Source organism: Coffea arabica, chromosome 1e (assembly GCF_036785885.1).
Source record: "Coffea arabica cultivar ET-39 chromosome 1e, Coffea Arabica ET-39 HiFi, whole genome shotgun sequence".
NCBI classification, from domain to species: Eukaryota; Viridiplantae; Streptophyta; class Magnoliopsida; order Gentianales; family Rubiaceae; genus Coffea; species Coffea arabica.
The window spans coordinates 37,127,637-37,138,003 of record NC_092311.1 but is presented as its reverse complement, the minus strand read 5'-3'; the positions used below and the strand labels follow the sequence as shown (position 1 = coordinate 37,138,003).

The following is a 10,367-nucleotide window of genomic DNA, read 5'->3' as shown; positions in this document are numbered from 1 at the left end:
AGCTTGATTTAATTTCTCATCATCTTGACAGAGATACATTTGTCTTCCATGCCAACTTTTCTTCTCTTACTGTCCTAGATCTTTCTAGAAATAGAAATTTTCTTGGACACCTCATCCCTAGATGGATTTTCGGTCTTACTGCCCTTGCGTCTCTTGATTTAAGTGATAACTCGATTGAAGGCCCATTGCCCAGAGGTCCTTGGAACTTGACTTCCCTCCAACACTTGGATCTTTTTTTCAACCATCTGAATGGTTCGCTACCAAACGAGCTTATTCATCTTAACAATCTCATTTCTCTCAACCTTGGGTGGAATCAGTTTCGAGGTTCAATCCCAAGCTCTATTGCCAACATTTCCAACCTTCAACATCTTGATCTGTCTTATAACAACCTTAACTCCTCTTTACCAAGTGAAGTATTCACATTGAAGGACTTGATTACACTTGGTGCAAGCGGTAATCACTTGAATGGTCCAATTCCAAGCACAGTTGGCAACTGTACCAAGCTAGAACACCTTGCGCTAAGTGATAATGCTCTATCTTCAATTCCATCAAATTTAGGAAGATGTACCTTGCGCTAAAATACGTTTCGCTAGGAGGCCAATCTTCAAGTTTACGCGATGGGTCCGATCTTCAAGTTGATAACCTGCAATGGTTGGTTGGTCTCTCGAATCCGGAGCACCTAGACATGAGTGGCGTGAACCTTAATACAGCGTCTAATTGGCTAGAGGTGATTAACACGATCCCTTCTTTAGTAGAGATATATCTGTCCTCTTGTCAACTAGGCAGAGATACATTTGTCTTCCATGCCAACTTTTCTTCTCTTACTGTCCTAGATCTTTCTAGAAATTATTTTGGACGCCTCATCCCTAGATATATTTTCGGTCTTACTGCCCTTGCTTCCCTTGATTTAAGTGATAACTTGTTTGAAGGCCCATTGCTCAGAGGTCTTTGGAACTTGACTTCTCTCAAATATTTGGATCTTTCTTTCAACCATCTGAATGGTTCCCTACCAAACGAGCTTATTTATCTTAACAAACTCATTTCTCTCAAGCTTGAATGGAATCACTTGAATGGTCCAATTCCAAGCACAGTTGGCAACTGTACCCAGCTCAAAGAACTTTGGCTACATAATAATGCTCTGTCTGGTTCAATTCCATCAAATTTAGGAAAACTGTCATCCTTGGAGCACTTGGATGTATCTTAGAACAAACTCACTGGAACTCTTCCTGAAAGTCTTTGGCAGCTTTCCAAACTTGAAGAGCTTTAAATTGCTGATAATTTAATAGAAGGCGTTGTGAGTGAGAGCCACCTAGATAATCTGACAGCTTTAACGTATTTTGATGCATCTGGAAACTCCTTGACCTTAAAAGTAAGTGCAAGTTGGACTCCTCTGCCCAATTTCATGTACTTGGATTGGGCTCATGGAAGCTGGGTCCCCAATTTCCTACATGGATCCGGTCACAAAAATTCCTTTTGAATTTGAACTTGTCCTTCACAGAAATTTCAGATACCATTCCACCTTAGTTATTCAACCCATCATTGGATACCGTAGACCTTTCTCGCAATCAATTCCATGGTAAGAGTTCAAATATCTCTGAAATTGTTAAAGGTTTATATGTGCATTATAGTCAAACACATTCAATGGTTATTCCCTCTTGGTTATTCAACCCATCATTGATCCACATGAAACTTTCTCACAATTAATTTTATGGTAAAAGTTCAAATATCTCTAAAACTGTCAAAAGGTTTATATGCACACAACAATCAAACACATTCAATTGCCTACACACCCAAGTAATTTATCATTGATTGACATATTTAGAACTTAATTTCCAACTATTTATTTTCAGGAGGCATCTCTCACGTTTTGTGTGAAGTCAAGAATGAAAATCAATTTCTTTGGTATCTGGATCTTCGGGAGAATTCTCTATCAGGAGAAATTCCAGACTGTTGGATGAATTACCCAAGCTTGGAACGCATCAACCTCAACAGCAATAACTTCACCGGAAGCATTCCAAGGTCATTGTTTCATTTGGAAGATCTCTATTATTTAGGCTTGGGTAACAACAGTCTCACTGGTCTCACTGGTCGGATAACCTTTGACTTTGTAAATCATGAATAAATAAGTTTGAAATTCGGAACCCAGTTCAGGAGACTTGTGGAGGCATTTGATGTTTGATCCAATGGGTAAGAATAAGATAGACCTCAAAAGTCACTTTGTGCACTAAAGCGGTCATAAATGTTTTGATCAAAATAAATTTGGTCACCAAAATTTCTCCTTTTTCTTCAAATTTAGGACAACAGTTTGACGTTGCATTTTTGTCCCCATTATATATTTAGACTGAGAAGGCAGAGGATGTGCTCAATTTTTCCATTTTATGGAGATATTATTATATGAACAGAAAACTCACACAATTTACTCACATTTGTGTCATTTGCGTTATGATTATCTACCAGACTCCTAATTTGCAATATATGGGTCCCATTTCTACAAGTTTTACTTACACAACCAATCCAAGAATTAGATTCCAAAAAATGATAAAAAAAAATATTTTGGATTCTACGGCAGATTGCAGCTCTTTTAACGTTCAAAATGTTTTTTGGATTCTTATGAAAACTCAGACAAACTCTCACATTTATAAACATCTCTTCACACAATTTTTTTCTGCATCAATCCAATCTCTCTGTCACTTTCTCTCTCTAAACAAGAATCAATACAATAATTCATCATCATCAGAAGAAGCAGGCAGCCCTTTAATCCTCACTAGCCTCTTCTTATTCTTTGACGAGATTTCTCGAAATTCCGGTTTGATTTGTTCAGAATTTTTGGAACCCTTTATTTTGATTCTTGTTTAAACGTTGAGAGGTTGAATTTTTTGAGGGGTGAAAAGTAAGGAATCAAGGAAGAAGGGATGACTACCACCATGAACAGCGAAAGCAGCAATAACAGCAGCACCCCGGCCGCTGGTACGGTGATGACGTCATCCAAGCAGCCAGTGCAATCTGCAAAGAACGTTGATACTCAATCTGTTCTCAAGAGGTACATTTTTTAAAAATAAATTTTAGGGTTTTTATTTTTTGAATACGTGTGTAAAGAAATTTTGAATTTCTTGATTTGGGATATTAGGGTTTTGATCCCCTTTGTTTCTCTTAGAGTTAATTTAGGGGACTTGGTGTCTGAATTTGTGGTTTTTGTTTCGAATTGATTTCTGGACACGGGTATTAGGTGAAAGAAATAAAACGGTTGACATATTTCTAAATGTGTTTTCTTTGATTTAGCTAAGATCCTCAATTTTTTGATATCAAACCTTTTCAATTCTGAAATCTAAAGCCTAATTAGTCTAGTTGGTTATGAAAAATTGTCAATTTGATGTCTTAAAATGGGCAGAATACGTCCAAGAAAGGGTTTTTATGTATAAAGGAGTTGTTTATGTAACTGATGTTTGAACTTTTTTTCCTCGTTAATACAGGTTGCAATCTGAGCTGATGGCCTTGATGGTAGGATCTCTGATCTCTTTTAATCTTCCATTCATGCTTCCATTTAGCAATGTTTTTGTTCTCTGTTGTTGGCTCCTTATTTGGTTGAATCCCTTTCCTTGACTCTGTTGATGAATGTACAGATGAGTGGCGATTCCATAATCAAATTTTGCTGTCCTAGGGCTTTGTATGCTGCTTGTTTAATTCATTGGTTATTTGTATTGGTGATCTCGTGACCAAAAAGATCGTTTGACTTTGAATAAATAAGTTTGGAATTCGGAACCCTCCAGCAGAGTTGTGGTGATGTAATTGCAGGTCATGCTGCAATCCCAAATCTTTCCAGGCCATATAGAAAATGTTGTAATTTTCAACAATCGTTAATGGATTCTCCAGTGTTTTAGATTCCACCTAATGGTTATTATTATCTATTTGATGACAATAGGAAATGACGTTTGCACCCCCTCCTCTTGATATAAATGAAAGAAAAAGTCAAATATTACCTCAAATGCATATCAAACTGTCAACTTGAAATGAACCTCAAATATAAAATGGGTTTTGAGACTAAAATGGTGTAATTTGTATATGTGAGGGACAAATTTGTATCATTTTATAAGTGAGTGAGTAAATAACTATAAATTCAATCCGTAAAGGGCTATTTGTATAGTTTTTTCTTAATTTAATTAAGTTTTGAAAAGTTTACCACTTTCAGTTTTTTTTTTTAGTTTGAAACGAAACAAAAAAAAAAAAAAAGAAAGAAAGATAACAAGAAAGATATTTGGCGTTGATTTGGTAACAAATTATTCTAACTTTTATGGAAAACAGCTTTAAAAGTTCTTGTTTACCAATTTCTTAAAAACAATTAAATTTTTTTAAAGTGCCCATTTTATCATTTTTTTAAAAAAAATTTCACAATCCATTGTCATAATCTGCATTAAGAATAATAGATCTGATATAATAGATATAAAAAATTAGGAATAGATCTGAAAATTAAAAGATACCACCATGAAATAACCCAAAATGTTTTTATATCAGATGAATCACTACTGCAGGTCCATTCTATGCATGGCACTATTCTGCCTACGTCTTGAACTGTCAGATTTGATGTTAAACAAACTTGGCCCATAGAGAAAGTTAGATTTGAGAATTTTAGATCTGACAAAATAAATTTTAGAAATTTCAGATCTAATAAGAAACGTATCAAAAAAAAATTCAAAACTTTCAAAAAAGAAATCTAAGGAGAGAACAAAACTCCTGTCACTAAGAAATTTAGGAGAGAGAGAGAGAACACTTCTATTAAACAAAACTTAAGAAAAGAAGAAAGAAATTAGAGGGATGGCCCTCCTCCCCTGTTGGAGGAAGAAAGTTGGCTGCAAGAGGAAAGGGTTGGAGAAAAGGCAGGGGAGATGCTTTGATCCAGTTCAGTTTTTCGATACAGTATTGGGCGGGCCCAGTTCAGTTCTTTTTTTTTTACCACTGCAGGGAACAAGGACTTAACTAGCACAGGGCCTTTTTTTTTTTTTTTACTTTATTTTGTCCTAAACTAAAAGAAATTGCACCATGTATAATTTTTTTTATTTTCCAATTTGATGGCATCTTAAGAAGCATAATTAGCAGATAATTAAGCGAAAAAGAATTGAATTTATATTTCTTAGCACTAACTATACATTAACGGGTCCGGATGCATGAAAATTAATTTCATTTTAAATTTTATATACGTGACATGCATTCAAACCTATTATTAGTTTATAAAATATTAAACTAAAATAGTTTACCGTATACATTTGTCACTTGGTGGATAATAGTGAGGGCTGGTTTAATAAATTTCCTATACATTGATGCCCTTTTTTACTCAACTAGCACAAGGTCTTTTTTTTATTTTATTTTGTCCTAAACTAAAAGAAATTGCACTATGTATAATTTTTTTAAATTTCATTAATTTCATTTTAATTTTTATACAAGTGACATGCATTCAAACCTATTATTAGTTTATAAAATATTAAACTAAAATAGTTTACCGCATGAAAAAAGTTATGTTAATCACATTAGTCATGAATCATATCAACCTTTGTTCTCTAATAAAGTCTTCATCGTCTTATAAAATAAGTCCCTGCAAAAATAATACAAACGTTGACCGTGTAACAAACAAGTCATACTATTGTTATATGTGATAACTGCAGAGATCATGGCAGCATTGATCAAAGTCCTGAAGCAGTTAAAAATGGTTCAAAGAGCTTCAACATGCAAAAGAGAAGTTGGCAGAGCTTCACTTTTATGTTCATGACAGGGTAACTGCAGAGAGCCCCACATCTGTACTAATTGCTCAAGTGGTCATGCTGGCTTTAGTGGGGGGTCTTTATTCCTTTGTAGCAGCTAAGCTGCATAGGCTAGTCAAGTCCCATATCGGTGTCTGGGAGGTTTGGAGTTAGGATATTAGTCTCCTCAGGAACCACATAAGTTACCAACTTTTGTGATTTCCTGTGGATGAAGGTTAGTAAACTATCCTAAAAGTCTTTAGGCTTTGGTAATAAAAAAGCAAATCACCCACGATGTTCGGGCCAACCTATGTCTTCGATGACCCGATGACACTGGGACCTGAGCCCAGTTCCAAGATCATCAGTCACGCCCATGGCATAACCAGTTCGGCTTCGAAAGAGGAAGATGCTTCCCAAATTGTCATCATGAACTTGGCATTCAACGATGGCAAGTTCAATGGTAGCGCCCTTAGCGTTCTAGGTGATTATCCCTTCTTCCAGAAGTACAAGGAGATGGCAATAGTAGGTGGTTCTGGGGCTTTTCGATTGGCCCGTGGAATAGTTACAGCAATAATCTATACTTACAATGATACCACCCAGAATGAAATTATCGACTTCCACGTCCTCGTTCTGCATTATTGATCCTTGATTTCATGCCATTTGTTGCTCGTACTTTTCTTGCGGTTTTCTTTGTCGTATAACAAAGACTATGCGCGGGTATTTGATGCCTGTGACTAAAGATAATTTTTTAGTGGTTGAAGTGAAATTATTTCCATATTGACCAAGTTATTTTTTATCAAGAACCTATCGGTACATATCATCAATATTTTTGCAAGGTGAGCAAGTGATTGAAGATAAGAGTATAATAACAACGCATATTAAGTAATAGTAACAAAACTGTTGTAGATAATAATGCATATTAGCCGAATCCTACTTAATATAAGTAGAAGGAAATGCATGGATAATACCTATGTTTTTGGCTGTTTAATTGAGATGTAAATAGTGATAGTATATTGCTGGTGTGGAAGCTATTTCAAAGATAAGGGATTCAGACATGAGAACTCATACATTGGTATTATTATGAGTTGTTTCAGACAATTGAATGAATAGCTGCAACATCTCTTTATTTTTATTGCACTATGACACCATTTCAATAATTACACCAACACATATGCTCATATAAGTTGTACCTAATGCACTAACGATTGCAAAATAATCCCTCATTCCAAAAATACCTAGATGTCCTTATATTATATAAGAATGAGTTTTGGTCAATTTTGTCAATGCTACTATATGATAACGTCTAACAATCATTTCATTTGTTGCAATAGCTAATAAATTAAGTAGGCAAAGATTTTACAAATTATTAGAAATTGAAGTTATTAACTTGTATAAATTAAGATCCTTTTTAAACTACTTTGGGAGCTTTGTTTTTGTTAAAATTGTAATAAAGTATTTACAAGGATTTTCAAATGATAAGAATATGTTTGTCCGTATAATTTTTTTGCAGTACTAAATTTGCTATAGTTTTAGTCAATTGGTGATAAAACAACTCCAACTTCAATCGAATTTTGGAACTATTTATGTGGCATAATTTGTAGTGCAATACTGATAAAGTATGTATCTAAATTTTGGTTGAATTCTAATGCTTTGTTAAGAAAGTTAGGAATGAAAGCTTTAACGAATTCTATTGAAACACTATAGACTACTCAATTACTATAAGTTTAGCAGAATGTAAGAGAAAATAAACATATTATCAAACATAAGTTTAAGACAAACTATAAGTTTCATAGCAGAAGATCAAACTACCAAAATCAATTATCACATGATCGCATAAATGAATCAACTTTATCACCATAATAAATCAGCAGTACAAAGGTCAAACTACTACCAAATGAATCAAATATTCCTAGAAATCGGACAATCATATATATAACCAAATACATAAATGAATGAAATTTATCACCAAACCAAATTAGTATCACTAAATACACACTAACACCAAAATCAATTCTAGAACTAACGACATGTATATCAAAAGAATTTAAAAGATTCAGCAGAAAGGATAAAATTTTGGTTACCTTATTCCAAATATTCCCTGCAAAACTTTTCCTCACACATATGAGGCTGACATTGTTTGTGAGAACCTTGAATTTTGCAGTTAAATACCAACGCATACTTCAATTTCACTTTTATATAGCATTCGTATTCCTTAATTTTTTTTCTAGTATTACTTTCACTCGCTTTTATATACTAGTGCATATTTCATTCGTAGTTCTTACTCTAATCTACAACATTATTTCATTTGTTTTAAATAAGTAAATAAAAATAATTTTCGTGCGCAAAATAATACAACGGTGCTAACTATTAAAGCACTTAGCTTTGCTACACTAAGTTAATAATTCTTGAGTTATATTAAGTTTACTCCTTGAAAATAATGCCTTAATTTTTGTTACATAGCTAATTCTAATTTCGAATAAGGATAATCGTAGTTAGAAATCTTAATATTTTTTTATGCAACCGATAAATTCTAGATAAAAACAATACAAGTACTCTAAACATACTTAAGATGTAAAAAAAAAAATTTCGATAATCAAAGCCTTGCAAGATTAGCGAAGAATTAGGCGGTCAAATCACATTTGGGGACAATTTGTGGAGCTAAGTTAGAACCAAGGACTTAAGTGGGTAATAGGAGGAGAAGTGAAAAGACTAAACTACCCCTCACAATGTCACAAAATTACCCACGACCATAACCATTCCACGCACCGCCAAACACTCCCTCGGACATAATAATATTGCACCTCTCCATCCGGCCAATGCTCTTCTTCACCATCTGCACACTTGATCCTCACCAACACTCCACCTCCACATTGTTATCATCGACCGAGAGTGAAGGAAGGTGAGCTGCACCATATAGCCGAGAGTGAGGGAGGAAGCTGTGAGCTGCGAATTACATTTCTGGTTCTGTCCGCAAGTATCGAAGAGGGAGGAGAGAAGGAGAAACTGTGAGCAAACTTTCCTCTGCATTCTCCAAGCTCAGCCGGTTGCTATCCAGCTTCCACCATCACCAGCTGCACCCACTACAATCCAACCAGAACCAACTTACCTGTGCGTGAGGAGAAGAGCCGAGAGAGGGAGGGATAGACTTCAGCATCCTGTCGAGTGAGTGAGCATCTTGAGAGGTAAATTTCTGGACTGTAAAATGGTTAACCAGAGGTAGTATAAGCAAGCTTTGAACTTGCATGTGAGGACTTTAAGCTCGAATGATGTAATTAGCCATGTGATAATTTGATGTTAAGCTACCAGAAACTGGTTTGGAAGAGAAAGTGGTACTGCCGTGAGTTTGAGCTGGGATGTTGTAGTTTTAAATTGTTATTTGTGGGATGATCAATGGTTGCATTTGTGTATTAATCACCTGAAAACAAGATGATAAAATCATGCATGAATTTAACTAGCCGAATTACACTGGAAAATAAGATATGAAACAGAATTCTTCATGCAAGCTCATCCGAGTGTAGTTGCACAAAGTTCTGGAATTCTGAATATATTTTGCTGCTGCCGAGCTGATTTCTGGACTGACATGTTAGCTAATTAACTCAGCAATTGTGCATGTGAGAATTAAGAGCAAAATAAAAGGCTTCAACTGAAGAAAATATTGGATGATGAACTAAGGAGCTTAGAAAATTCTGTTTTGATGAAAATGATTCTGCCGAGAGAATGGTTTGGAAATGCAACTGAAATTCTGTTTTCCTGTGACAACCTGAGCACTCAAGTGTAATTAGCCGAGTAAAACTTCATGACTAAGATGTTTAGGACCCTGCATGTTAAATCTATGAAGTTGATTTATGAATTAAGGAACTTAGGAAATTCTGTTTTGAGGGAGAAAATTTCTGCCGTGACTGGTTAAGAAATGATTTGCTTAATTTGCCTAATTTTGACGAGCTGTGGTTATAATCTTAACTACCCAAGTGAAGATAAAATGCTTAAGGGCCTGCGTGTTGAGTTACACGATTAGGCAATGAAACTAGGGACTTGGAAAATTCTGGTTTTGTGAATTGGAATTCTAGTGAACTGAAAATTTCCGAGATCTTGAATCTGAAATATAATTTTCAATCTGTCTTATGGTGATGATTTGAGTGAATAAATGCGATTAACCAGTTAACAACATGTTGATTGAAGCTTGCATGAGGTCTAGTAGCTCGGCTAACCAAGAGAATAAAATGAAAACAGAAAAACTGTTTCATGAATGATCATCCGAGACTAGTTGTTACAATTTCTGGATTTGTATTAGATGAGTACAATTGTAGTATGAATCTGGATTTGATTTGGAAACCTTTACTAGCTAGCTACGTGTTTTCAAGTTCTAATAGAGTACCAAAAATTCGGTTCTAACCAAAGAAAATCCTGTTTTAAGAACCATTGTTATTGCTGGACAGATTCTTGAATTTTCTTTGGGATGCTTAATCATGTTGCTCGAATTTGATTATGGAACCAGAAATGCTAAGTAGTTGGCCATAGGTTCACGTGATGAACTTGAGAATCTAGAAACCATGATTTAACCAAGGAAAAGTTGCATTTATAAAACTCTAAGTGCTGGAAGAGTAGTGATAGTCGGGGGGGATGAACCAGAATTTTCAG

At 35.0% G+C, this 10,367-nt stretch overlaps 1 pseudogene; it reads left to right on the top strand.

Moving 5' to 3' along the window:
* Positions 1–571: 571 nt before the first annotated feature.
* LOC113702884 (ubiquitin-conjugating enzyme E2 20-like) overlaps positions 572–10,367 on the top strand; it is a 198,893-nt pseudogene continuing 189,097 nt past the window's right edge.